The 14,647-nt window shown below is 36.2% G+C and overlaps 1 long non-coding RNA gene across 1 annotated transcript in view; it reads left to right on the top strand.

Annotated features, from left to right (window-relative positions):
* The window catches only part of LOC141378672 (uncharacterized), a 93,956-nt gene extending 79,535 nt beyond the window's left edge, over positions 1–14,421 (top strand). The window contains exon 3 of the long non-coding RNA XR_015515433.1: positions 14,358–14,421. This is a non-coding gene — a long non-coding RNA (uncharacterized LOC141378672). The remainder of the gene's footprint in view (positions 1–14,357) is intronic.
* Positions 14,422–14,647: the final 226 nt, after the last annotated feature.

A 14,647-nucleotide genomic window follows, 5' to 3' on the forward strand; every position in this document is an offset into this window, starting at 1 on the left:
CCACCCACCTGCACTGTATGTTCCGTCCTCGCAGGCAAATTGCTTAATTTGCTGTCGTTCAGCCAGAGGATCTATATGACATTAGCCTAAATGCATCCCTGCGGCTGAGTGACCTCATGTCGTATTAGCAATATAATGTCCCCCCGCACACATACGGTGAGGCCAATACGCTCTCATAATTCGAGCATGAAATATGGCAATTTCACATGAATAATGCAGCCGCGGCAAAAAGCAGTAATGTCACCGGCTTTGTCCACTCTGTGTTTGGCGAACCGTACAAGCCCTCGGGGACACGCACACACGATCACGGATATCATTTCCCTTCCATCTGCATTTGATTTACTACGTGTCCCTGCTGTAAATGGCGGTTATTGATGGCTGTAATCTTGAGTTATACCGCAGAGGTCATTACAGATCAGTTCATACACTCAATTAGACTACACTCCCACGCGAGACTCTCTTATGAGCTCTAACACCTTTTGTAGGTGAACGATTTATTACACTTTAAGGGTACAGAAGGAAAATGATTATTTGAATTATTTATCCGAATCGTAAAAAGGGGGTTGCCTTTTTTATTTCACATTTCTTCAGGCGTGTAATAAAGATAGACGCAAAACTACTATCAGTGCTATAAACTCTTATGATAGTAAACCCCAAACCCACCGTGAATACGTCATCTGTGATATATAAGAGGTTCTGTTTGGCTACTAGAGATTGAAAAAGAAGATTATTATATATAATATTATTCAAATGTTAGGCTAAAAAGTGAAAGTAGGGAATAATTGAAGACAAGGCTTTAATTATTGAAAGTTTCAAGCGCACCGGAGGTGGTAATGCAACCACGATGAGAGGACAAGAAGCTTCTAGACTCAAGGTGTGTATTAAGTTTTCAATAATTCAGCAATACAGAGTAAATTATTCTGCGTGCCACATTTCTCCTGAAGCCATATTTTAGGATTTAGTCCCTAGAATGTAGTTTTAAGTGGAACCGCTTCCTCAGAATGTAGACTTAGTGCAAGTCTCTGTATCTAGTTTAAAATGCGCTCTCTAAAATTTATATTCAATTGCATGCTGTCAAAGTTAGTTTCAGGAGTGTTAAAACAGCACGTCAACTGTGTCCAAATGGATTTTTAAAGTGTGTTTATTAATACATTTAGGCTAATAATAATGTTGGGAAATGACAAGTTTGCAATGTTTAAATCTGAATCTTTTGTCTAATTTTGACTGCTTTTTTCTTCTTCTTTTTTTTGTTTTTTTTTTTGTTTTTGAGGTGAGGGTCCATATGGGAAAAAACTAAGTCAGTGCTTACAGGTTTCCAACATTTTTCAAAATATCTTAAAAAGAAAAAACTCACACTTGTCTGGAAAAGGGATGGTACACTGTAAAAAGGAATTACTTAAAAATGAGTAAACCCATCGCCTCAAAAAATACAGTGGTGAAAATAAGCATTGAACGCGTCATCATTTTCATTTTCATTTTATCCTGTTGACTTACAATTATCACCAGATGTTGATAGAAACCACAGAAATCCATTTATGCAAAGAAAACAAATCGAATTAGTTTACAAATGAATTTCTTTGTAATAAAATGAAATGACACAGGGAAAAAGTATTGAACACATGAAGAAACGGGGCGTAGAAAGACAGTGAAAGCCCAGACAGCAACTGAAATCTCTCAGTAGTTCTTCAGCACCCCTTTGCCCTTTATTATTGTAAATGAATATTTACTGCTCAAGTCCAACATCTGCATTAGCCAGCGTGGACATTTCAGCAAGACAATGATTAAAATCACAGCCATGGAAACTCTTAAATGCTTTCAGAGAAAGAAAATCAAGCTGAGAGGAAAAGAAGCTTCTAGACTCAAGGTGTGTATTAGGTTTTCAATAATTCAGCAATACAGAGTAAATTATTCTGCTTGCCACATTTCTCCTGAAGCCATATTTTAGGATTTAGTCCCTAAAATGTAGTTTTAAGTGGAACCGCTTTCTCAGAATGTAGACTTAGTGCAAGTCTCTGTATATAGTTTAAAATGTGCTCTCTGAAATTTATATTCATTTGCATACTGTTCATTTCAAGTTAGTTTCAGGAGTGTTAAAACAGCACGTCAACTGTGTCCAAATGGATTTTTAAAGTGTGTTTATTAATACATTTAGGCTAATAATAATGTTGGGAAATGACAAGTTTGCAATGTTTAAATCTGAATCTTTTGTCTAATTTTGACTGCTTTTTTCTTCTTCTTTTTTTTTTTTGTTTTTTTTTTTTTTTTTGAGGTGAGGGTCCATATGGGAAAAAACTAAGTCAGTGCTTACAGGTTTCCAACATTTTTCAAAATATCTTAAAAAGAAAAAACTCACACTTGTCTGGAAAAGGGATGGTACACTGTAAAAAGCAATTACTTAAAAATGAGTAAACCCATCGCCTCAAAAAATACAGTGGTGAAAATAAGCATTGAACGCGTCATCATTTTCATTTTCATTTTATCATGTTGACTTACAATTATCACCAGATGTTGATAGAAACCACAGAAATCCATTTATGCAAAGAAAACAAATCGAATTAGTTTACAAATGAATTTCTGTGTAATAAAATGAAATGACACAGGGAAAAAGTATTGAACACATGAAGAAACGGGGCGTAGAAAGACAGTGAAAGCCCAGACAGCAACTGAAATCTCTCAGTAGTTCTTCAGCAACCCTCTGCCCTTTATTATTGTAAATGAATATTTACTGCTCAAGTCCAACATCTGCATTAGCCAGCGTGGACATTTCAGCAAGACAATGATTCAAATCACAGCCATGGAATCTCTCAAATCTTTCAGAGAAAGAAAATCAAGCTGAGAGGAAAAGAAGCTTCTAGACTCAAGGTGTGTATTAAGTTTTCATTAATTCAGCAATACAGAGTAAATTATTCTGCTTGCCACATTTCACCTTAAGCCATATTTTAGGATTTAGTCCCTAAAATGTAGTTTTAAGTGGAACCGCTTCCTCAGAATGTAGACTTGGTGCAAGCGTCTGTATCTAGCTTAAAATGCGCTCTCTAAAATTTATATTCATTTGCATACTGTTCATTTCAAGTTAGTTTCAGGAGTGTTGAAACAGCACGTCAACTATGTCCAAATTGATTTTTAAAGTGTGTTTATTAATACATTTATGATAATAATAATGTTGGAAAATGAATAGTTTAAAGTGGTTAAAAAAATTAATAGAGAAGTTCCCATAACATTTATTTTAAAGAGGTCTTAAAATACAGTTTCAGATTTATTTTTATGCTTTTTGAGTTTGGTTCATAAGGTTTACGAAGTATTTTCCATCAAAAAGCTCCAACATTTTACAAAACATGTTGAGCATTCAAGAGAAAGTAAAGAAGGTAAACTCTTATTCTTTCTTACTGTACCCACACTCCGTTTTAAAATTTAGAGGGCAGGTGCTGTGATAAAGTTGTTTTTGTCAGAGCCCGGGATGAAATTAAAACAACACAACTAATACCATTACAAATATTTCTAACTTAAATATTTGCATTACGAATTACCAACACTTCTAATAACTTCAGAAAACAATGTGGCTATTCTTCAAAGACACACAAGATCAAAATCAACACTATCAGATGCAAAATCTCTGTGGTAAATTGATAAAAGGAAAAAGCAATCTAATACTTTGAATTTCTGTGTGAACTTTCCATGTGAGTGGTTCATAATCCACTTTGCCTCTCTTATTACGATAATTGCATTGTCGAGGCACGTGTTGTTAGATCACGTCGTGTAATTATAAACAGTGTTGGGGAGTAACGGAATACATGTACCAACGGTATGTATTTAGAATACTATTCATGAGTAACTGTATTCCGTTACAGTTACTATTTTTAAACAGGATATTTAAAATACAGTTACTTTCCTTATACCATTGGAATACTTCGGGCGATGCATGTTTGGCCCATAATAATATTACTAAATTGCCGCCGAAACAGAAGCTACACTCCCGACTGCAATCACCAGCGTTAACTCAGTGAGACTCACGCAAATGACCCTGTTCTCATGCTCTCACGCCACACCTCCATTTTCTCACGCAGCGAAAAGGACGATGGCAAACACTGAACAACCGGACAACTACCATGATTTTCAAATAAACTGCTTTTTTTGCCACATTGTTCGTGAATTCGCTGCTTGATGTTTTGTTTGCGCTTTCAGAGGTTTCGTTTACGCTTCTTAAATTTACGTTCGCTTTTCTGACACAAATGTGGGTGGGACTTATGGGCACCTTAGCCAAACTTGAGTGTACAAATATGGAGTATTCAGACCAGGGGCTCAAGGGGTTGTAGCCGCAACCGAAGCAACTTTCTAGCAGCAAAAGAAAAAATGCATTCAAGTCTTGGAAGTTCGAGCATTTTTTCTCTTTACAGAATGAGAGGGGTGAGGGAAACCTGGCAGTGCAGTGCAATCTCTGCCTGCCAGCTAACAACCTTCAAACAAAACTTGTTCATTTTGATGTTTACATTTTTGTAAAGCAAACACATTTTGAATTCTTCTAATGTTTGCAATATTGGTTTTTTTTTTTTTTTTGGTGAGAAGTTTTCATGATAGAAATTAAAATGTTGGATAGAACCTGTTACATTACCTTGGTTTTACATAAACTATTTTGAAGTTTTTCTTTTCTTTAGTAGACTTGAAGGCTGTTTTCAAAGAGGAATTATTCCAAGTATTTAGAATACAGTATCAGGATTAAGCAAAGTAACGGAATACGTTACAAAATACATTTTAAAGCAGGTATTCTGTATTCTGTAACTAAATACATTTATAAAGTATTCTCAAATCATAGTTGGATGACAACCATGAAGAAATACTGTACATCACTCTAATTGTAAGTCTAAAAGAAACATTACTGTAGCTGTAAACATATCCCTTAATTCTGATCGGCTGTATGGAGTGTTGTTCCTACATGGTGACATCACACTAACCTTCTCCATGCAGACTAAATAAGTCAACAACACCCTCCGAATGTACCAGTCAATTAGAATCCATCAGCACCTTTGTAAAAATTAACAGTTCTGATGATTTCCATCATGCTGCTTAATCCAACTACAGATGTTTATGTCTCACTCTGAGCCTCATTCAAACCTCTAATAGGTGCTTATTCTGATCACATGCACTGAACAGCAGTTAACAGGTGTTGAATCTTCGGAAGAGCGTTTGAAATGGAGGCTTCATACAGCCCCTGGAAGTCCCAGTGTTATTCTGCAGACAGTTTACACAGGACAATATCTGTCCGACACAGATGTTGGGCCAAAGCGAAACACTGAACATCTGCTGATACTTGTTTGGCAAATTGCTTTTCATGCACATTGCAGATGTGTCATGTCTTTTGGTTTGTGAGTCTGTTTTATTTTGACAGAATCATTTTTTTTGTGCATGTTATTCTCTATTTTTTATTTCACCCTTGTCAGTTGGATCCAAAAAGAAAGTTTCGTATGTTTGTAACCCAACGACTTTAAAACGTCTTTGGAAAGTTAGCCATTATGTTGGCCTTCTTTTTGCACTGTGGTATCAAATGAGATGATTTATTACTTGTAGTTCTACCGATTTATCTTCGACTTGTCTTTGTGGTTTGCTGTATATTGGCAAAGCTAACAGACAGCTCCATAGGCGGATTAATGGACATCGAAATCCCATTAGCCGTGGTGACCTCAAACCTTCTGTGGCCGAACACTTCAAGCCAGACAATCAGCCAGTTCACAACCCTTGCATCAATACAGTAGGCCTTTTCTGTAGATACTCTAATATAAGAAACACAGTAACAGTGTGAGGATGGATGCATTCACAGTTGTGGGAAAAACAAATCTGTCTGCTGTTTTGCAGGTCAGATCTCTGTTTTGGTGGAGGTTGTGGTTGTCAAATACTTATTAAATCAAACGCTGTGGGTACACCTGGCATTAAGATGCTTTTGGTCGATTGTATCACAGTGCACAACATATATAAGTACACCCCTCACAAGCCTCTCATTCAGATTAATATTTTCTATAGGATGCTTTACAATATTATATCTGTGCATATACATTAGATTATTCAGCACTGAAGCCAAATCTGGAGCTAATCTATCAAAATAACTTTTGATAATGGTCCAAAGTTAGCATAGCCAAAATTATTTGTTAGGGAAAAACATTAAATAAAAGGTTTGAAAAGAGAAAAATTTAAGAGAAACAAAACAAAATTCTGACATTTTCTTGTCTGTAATTTCATTTTCCAATATTTTGCATAAATTAAATTTATTATCTTTATATTTCTAAGGATGTTCTGTGACCTAAATATTATTTTAATAAATACATTCGTTTAATAAATCTGTTTTCTTCAAATGCACCAAAATATATGTTCTTTATTTACATAGAAATTAATAAAAAATAGTCATTCGCAAAATGGAGTGCACTCATTTATGTTGAGCACTGTATAGATAAGGGAGACACTTTCCTGTCACACCTGCTGCAGTGCCCTCTGGTGGTTTTCAAGGGCACCAGTTTTTGTTTTGGTTTTTGTGTTTTGTATCCTAGTCATGTGATCACTCCTTGTTTCCAGCTGTCCCTCATTGTCTAATTAGTTCTGTCTTTTATAAGCCCTGTTATGTTGTGTTTAGTTTGCCTTTGGATTTTCAATGTTCTGTTTAGGTTTGTCGTGCTTTATTCATGATCTGGTTCACCGTGTTTGGTTTGTTCACTTTGTTTAGTATCTTTACTATGTTTTTGGATACCTGTTTAGTTTGTGTTTGATTCACTTTTGAGCTTCATTTTTGCACTTCATGTTTTCCTCGATTTTGGTACCTTGCCTGTCCCATTGTCATTTTTTTGGGATCTTTATTGTTTGGCAATAAATGTGTTTTGCTGCACTTGGATCTTTCCCTTGTTTTTGTGATACCCAGTCGTGACACTTTCCTGTTCATACATGATGTTTAAATCTGAATCTTTTGTCTAATTTTCTTCTTCTTTTGTTTTTTGCTTTTTTTTTTTTTTTTCTTTTTTTTTTTTTTTTTTGAGGTGAGGTGAGGGTCCATATGGGAAGTCAGTGCTTACAGGTTTCCAACATTTTTCAAAATATCTTCAAAATAAAAAACTCAAACTCGTCTGGAAAAGGGATGGTACACTGTAAAATGCAATTACTTGAAAATTGGTAAACCCAAAAAAATACGATGGTGAAAATAAGCATTGAACACATCATTTTCATTTTATCGTGTTGACTTACAAATCTAATCTATGTGTTAAAAACAAATCTAATTAGTTTACAAATGAATTTCTGTGTAATAAAATTAAATGACACAGGGAAAAAGTAATGAACACATGAAGAAATGGGGCCGTAGAAAGACTAATCTTTCAGTAGATCTTCAGCAACCCTCTGCCCTTCATTATTGTAAATTAATATTTACTGCTCAAGTCCAACATCTGCATTATGATGAAGATGAAACCAGGGTGGACATTTCAGCAAGACAATGATTCAAAACACAGCCAGGGAAACTCTTAAATGCTTTCAGAGAAAGAAAATCAAGCTGTGGAATGGCCCAGTCAATCACCTAACTCGAATCCGATAGACCAGTGGTTCTCAAACTGTGGTACGTGTACCACTAGTGGTACGCAGGCTTCCTTCTAGTGGTACGCGGAGGAATAAAATATGTCTTGTACATGCTTCACACATTTCCAAGTTTACCAAAAATGATGTATATAATATGCCATATATGACATATAGCCTATATTTCTGAGGTAATCTGCCATGATCTTTCTAACTGTGCAGTTGTAGCTGCTTTACTGGGCCTACTACGCTACTGTATTTCAATACTACTCATTTTGGTGGTACTTGGAGAGACACATTTTTTCTAAGGTGGTACTTGATGAAAAAAGTTTGAGAACCACTGCAATAGACAATACAAAATAAAGATCAGATTTGACAGACGAGACTCACAGAACCATCAAGATTTTTACACTCTGTTGAAGTCTAAAAAACTCACACTTGAGCAATGCATGTGACTTTATTATCCATGTTAGTGGCATCATCAAGCTGCCAGCACCAAAAGAAGACTTATAAAGTATTAATACATTTCAGTAGCACTTTCTCTTTCTGTCATTTCATTGTTATTACACATAACTCATCTTTCAGATTTTTTTTATTTATTTATTTTTATGTTTGTATTGTTTGGGTTTTTATCGAATAAAAACGATAAAAGCTCCTTTAGAAATATTATTCCCAAAAAACATGACATGTTCAATACTTATTTTCCCCGCTGTAACAAGCTACATTTATTCAAAAAAATGTAAGTATTTCTGTTGTGACTAAAAACTGTTAAGTTGATTTAATTTGTATAATAATGCACATAGTTTTAGTTAGTTATTCGAAGGCGATGAGTTTACTCACTTTTTCAGCAAAACAGCCCCAGCCCATCACAATACCACCACCACTTTTTACTTTTGCTTTGATTTTTCTGAAATGTGGCATTACTTTTACGCTATATATAATGAGAAACATTTCTTCTAAAATGTTTAGATTTTGTCTTCGCAATCTCCATATTTGTTTTTTTTAATCGAAAGTCTTTAGGATCATCAAGATGGTAAAACTGAGATGAACTTGGAACTGATGGACAAACATTTTTTCAGGCAGGGCTATGTAGTTTTAGATTTTGCTTTCCTTTAATAATAAAATCTATCAAATAATTTCAAAACTGCATGATGTGTTTGCTTGTGTTATCTTTGACTAATATTTCAATTTCTAAAAAAGTGTGATAAACATGCAAAAAAATAAGGAAATCAGTAAGGGGGCAAACACTTTTTTACACCACTGTATATTATCATTGACAGTTGTGTTTATTATAAGCATGTGCTGCACTTTTGGTTCCTGTAACTTCAATGCTTGAGCACTTTAAAATCTAGATGATTTTGATTGGCTGTGTGTATTTATCATTCATTAGCTGAAAATATTACCATTCCTATTGCTATAGCTGTGGTGTAACAATATATATTTTAAATATCATTATTTTTACAGTTATTGTCTCTGATATGGATGGGTTTTTTTCTATTTAACTAAAGATCAGACTAATTTTAGCCGATATCTCCTCTCTGTTCGGTCTTTAAAGGTCATGTTTGATCACCAGCTGTGTTCCAGCTAGATGTTTCAAGCAGTTTCACTTCATTTTCATCAGCAGTTCTGCCAACCTGCTTAATTTAACGCAACCTTTCCCACATGCCTTCATGATATGGAATACAGGGGTGTTAACAGCCTGCGAACAGCTCGTGTTAAGCTCCACTGACAGCATCATTAACAGGGAGGTGGTGATGATCTTCTGCTGTACATCACAACGCCTTTCCTTCTGCTCTGTGCTGTGACATTGCCTGATGTTGATGTGATACCACGAAATAATTACAATCAAAACGAGAGAGACTCTTTTGATGAGAGATGTGCACGCATTGGAGAGTTTTCAATGAGTATTCTCCCAAAAAATGCCAGTAGTAGTTTCTGTAAAAAGCTATAGGTCGTAATTCACACACATGTAATTCACAAAGTATAAAGTCATAGTAAAGACAGAATTACACCATGTGCAGAAGTCGTAGGTCACCAAAGCTAGTGCACAGTACTTTCAGTGGTATCTGAAGACTGAACCAAGTCAGTCAAATCAATTTTAGGCCCCATTTACACTAATACGTTTTCATTTTAACACTGTGTTGTAGAGAGGAAAAGATCTACATCCACACTGGCATTTCGTCCAACAATTCTAAACCGCTCTCAGTCCACACTACATCACTGAAAATGCACATCACATGACCATACACGCACTCTGGGATGCGCTTAAAGCTGCTTCAGTGTATTCTCGCATCTGAGCTCCAGGGAGTCAGTGGGAGCTTTGAGCACACCTGCCTGGCTGAGAGCAGCCAAACGTCAGCCAGTCCATCCAGAATCGTCCCATGGATCTCATCTCTCTGTAGTTGTTAATTGGGATCTATAATTCATCTTGTGTAGACTCATAGATATATACATTAGATGTCTCCTACCCTGTTGTTGTCTATTGGAAGGAATGCGTCAATAGAGCCGCCATTTTGAAACAGGAAAGCGCTCCTTTGAATTGAATGCGGTACCAAGGTACAGTGGAGGACTGTGGCCATCCAAAGCCAGAGATATACATTTTTTTTTTTTATTACGAAAATTATAATTTTACATCACTTTTCTACATTGATGGATCAGTGATCGCACGGGCATTCCTGACAAAAGCTTGTGTTTGTGTGTATGGAAATGTACTGTCCACCCTCCCTGTTAAATTTGATCTAATCCGTGTCATCTCCTGCTTTCACTTCTCATACTGACGGAGGGAGCCATTCGTTTGTAAATGAATCTCAGTTATGAACGACTCCTTCACTAGCCGACAATAATACAAGTTTCTGGCACCGCAGTGTCATATTTCATATTGCATTGTCATATTTCTTTTGCATTGTTTGCTGATTTTATTCAACAAAACTAACATAAGCCGAGTATTTAGAGTGAGTTGGAGCTGCTTTGCCTTATGGTGAATGCAGTAAGTGACTGTATTATCATCAATAACGTGACCTGTTTAGCACAAAAGTTCAGAACATACAAAAATGTAAAATACTTAATCTTACCTATGAAATGTTCTGCCTTTGTGCTGTTTTCTTTGTTTACTCGTTACAACACCCAGAGACAGCGCTAAAGTCCCGTATTTTTACGTAATAACACTGTCTTGACTAGTGCGGTTGAATGACATTTGTCCTGGGAGCACTGTACCGATGTGGTGGCGCTATTGACGCATGCTCAGGGTCCCTATGCGATATCTAGTGTATATATCTATGGTGTAGACTTATATCTAACGACTTGGTCTTTTGAATCTATTTGCCACTTTTTCTCAGCTACCGTGTTTTGGCTGAGCGCAAAGATAAGTTAATAGCCCCTTTCACACAGTGATACTGGAAAATATCTGGAAGTACTTTACCGGTAAAAAAAAAAAAAAAGCTAGATACACAGGCAAGGACGTTACGGTATTTTTCCGGAAAAGACCGCTCACACATCCATTCCAAAATACCGGTAAATTCTGACATAATTACTACAGAAAATACCTCTAAACGGCAGTGTGCTGCCGCTCATCGCTGCTTTACATGCAAGCACGACGCATCACACAACTGAAGGAAGCAGAGCTTGAAGGTAAGCAAACAACGTCTTATCATAAGCATCTTAATGATAATTATTTACTCAGTTGGCATTAAGAATGAACATAGAAACTTTATTTGACTAACATCTAGCAGCTAAATGTGTCTGTAAAAATATTCAAAGGCTTTTATCTTCATAAACAGTGTCCTGATGGGCTACAGTAGACGTCTCACGTCAGAGCGTTCTAATTGTGAGCGCGCTCTTTCCGGCAATCTTCCTTCTGCGTTCACACAGCGCAGCATTTCGGTAAATTACCAGTAATGTTACTTCTCTTTCTGGTAAATAGCCGGAACAAATTTACTGTTGTTTTCAAAAAGGGCCTGTTCACACAAACAACCTTTCGTGAAAATTACCGGCAAGCTCTGTATGTGCGAAAGGGGCTAATATTAATTTATGTAACCACGTACACTGATTCTGCATGTTTTACCGATTGCTTGCCTTTATTTTTTTTTATTGTATAAATGTATTGTACTTTATGCTTTTATAATTATTATTGATTAAAAAATGATAGCTTACTGATTATTATATTCAGCAAAAGAGACTGCTATTTCGTATTTCACCATTTATTTCCTCTGATGATCTTTATTGTGTGCATATAGTGTTGGAATATCTATCTCTATTCCATGCGTGTTCAATTCAAACTCAGGAGAAATTGTTCAATGCTTAAAAGTTTAGTAATTTATTGAATACAAATGAATAATTCGATGTTCAGAGCTCTGGGCATACACCAAGATAGTCTAACCGTTATACAATGCTATCCGGGACTAACGTCAGGTACTCTGCACAGCCCGGGATCTAGAAACTCAGTTTTATACACAGAAGAAAGAGAAGGCGGGTTGTCTCTGTCAGCTTTTCGGCACCATCTCTAGTTCCTCTTTTCTGCACAGAAGAACAAGACCAGTTAAATGCACATGCTTAGATACCTACATAGGCTTCAATACTTTTTCACAGGAAATCAGAGGTGAGAGACGCATGTTATTTTTATTGTTTCTGCTGCATATTTCTTGTCCAAGATAGCTCTTTCTGCGAAATGCCTCATTAGTATGCAAAATACATCTCCTCAAAGGCCAGTTTTGGTTAGCATATAATTTCACAGAACATACAAAATAAAGTATAGAATATAAAAAGTATATATAGTAAAGAATGACTGTAAGGTAAATGATTTAACATCTCTTTAGGCAAAGCCTACACAGCATACTAATAGAGAATCAAGAATAACTCTGAGAAATAAAAAAAAGAAGAATTATATGTTCTACAATAGCCTGATATCAAGCACATATTGCCGAAAACACACAGTGAGCCTGATGTTTTTATATTTTTCAATGAAAATGAAAGGAGGCAGTTATTGGGCTTCGCTTTGTTATAAATTAGCATACAGTAAAGACGACGGGCATATAAATATGTACATGACGGTGTCTGTTATGTTTAGTTTGTTAATAAAAAAAATGAAGAGACATTGCTTTATGTCATGTTTTAATTTTATTGTTAAGATAGTGAAACGTAGCCAGGGTGCATGACGTTTTAAAAGTACACTGCCGTTTCATTTGAAGATTTACCCGAGGTGTCCTCATGTCCTCGGGGGTTCGCTATAGACTTGCTATGTCTGAACTTACAAGGATGAAAGACTGAACTTTGTGATATTGGGAAAAAGCCCTAATCAGAATGTCTGCAGCCATGCCTCCGTTTTCAGATGTCTCAGTTCTCACCATCCACATTGACACGGAGCAGCAGCGTTTTAAAACCAAAACGGCCTCTTCAGCGTTTCCAAAACGCTCCAATTTCGAGGCTCGAATGCTCCGAGGTAGAAGGAGTAACAATAGCAAAAGTTATGCGTTTTAAAACTAAAAGGTATTAGTGTAAACAGGGCCTTATTAAACTATTATAATTGCCATATTTTAACCCAGAAAATAAAAATAGTAGTTAATATTTACATAAAAAACAACAACATGAAATTACTCGTATATTTATATGAGGAATGTGGGGGTCATGAGTCACTGGCATTGTTATTTTGAGGGTCGCGGGCTGAAAAGTTTGGGAGCCTCTGCTGTAGTTTATAAATATGTGTATGTGTTTATTTCACCAACAGCCTTTCTTTGTGAGTGAATTGTTCCCACTGTAGTTCTGCTTTGAAGAGTGTTTTCCTGCGTCAGATGCAAAAGAGACATAAAATGAAATGGTGTGCTTTTTGTGACAGTATCAGATGGATGTTTACCGAAAGTGTGTGTATGCATGCATTTGTAGTATTTGTGTGCGTGAAGATGGCCTTGCTGCATTTGATTTAAAAAGCCTGACATTCTTCATTCCATTATTCTCTCGCTGCAGAAAATCCAGTCAACAGAAAATATCACTTTCACATCCTGCTGATGTCGGTCTCTTGTGGTTTTGCATACACCGTCATATTTTTAAATTCTCACCACTTCATCAAAAAAAAAAAAAAAACTGCACCTTGTTTTTTGTAATATAATCAGATTTAGAAGCTTGACCAATTGTATTTTTGAATGCAAGTTTTCAGATACTGTATAGCTCTGAATTAAACTCAACAATGCTATACAACTGTAGAATTCTGCAACAATAACAATAATTAAAAGGACTAAATAAACTATTTTCTGCTATAATTTGAATATGTTCTACACTAATATGTGATTGAAGTGACAACTAGGCCCACACAGAATCTGCATGTGCAGATTCACGCATATTTCTGCAGATTTTTAGCCCATCGAGTCTATTTATTCATTCATTCTTTTCAGCTTCATCCCTTTATGAATCAGGGGTCGTCACAGTGGAATGAACCGCCGAGTCTATTTATTTACTTGCGTAAATGTCTGTAAATTTATATTTATTCACTTTTTAAATTGAAGATTTCAGAAATCTTAGTGACTCATATAAATTTTTTCATTTGTTTTATTTACAATACAGTCTTTCAGTTAATATACGAGTGTCACGCTGGTAGACAAGGAAGGTTATCTTTCATGAGTTTTATTCAAAACAAGTCACCGAATCAAAGTAAGGAAGCAGGTGGTATCACGGCTGTGATGTAGAAGCGTTCTTCTTCAACAGCTTGTAATGTAAACATCTGAAGTTCGTTCTTGGGAACATTAGGCGAGTATACAGACACAGTTCTTCACGTAAATGGCAGATCTTCAGGTAAACGCCATATGAGAGTATTCATTTCTCTTGATCGGTAGGTTAAGGATCCGAAGGCACATAAGGAACATCCAAGGAAGTAGAGGAGAAGACGAAGGAGCGAAGGTGAGGAAAACCATTCGACTTCAATACCAGCCGATGAGTGGAAGAATGAGGTAGGCTTTAATAGTGTCCTTGATGAGGGGGACAGGTGCAGGTGATTGGAGGCCCGGTGATGGTTCGCGGGATTGGAGAGAGGTGGTTTGTGAAGGAGAGCAAGGATTAGTGGAACAGGAACGGGCAGAGGGTGTGAACAACAGACTTGCTTTGTTTACCAAATAAATGGATTTAA

Source organism: Danio rerio, chromosome 18, assembly GCF_052040795.2.
Source record: "Danio rerio strain M-AB ecotype USA chromosome 18, GRCz13ab, whole genome shotgun sequence".
Taxonomy (NCBI): domain Eukaryota; kingdom Metazoa; phylum Chordata; class Actinopteri; order Cypriniformes; family Danionidae; genus Danio; species Danio rerio.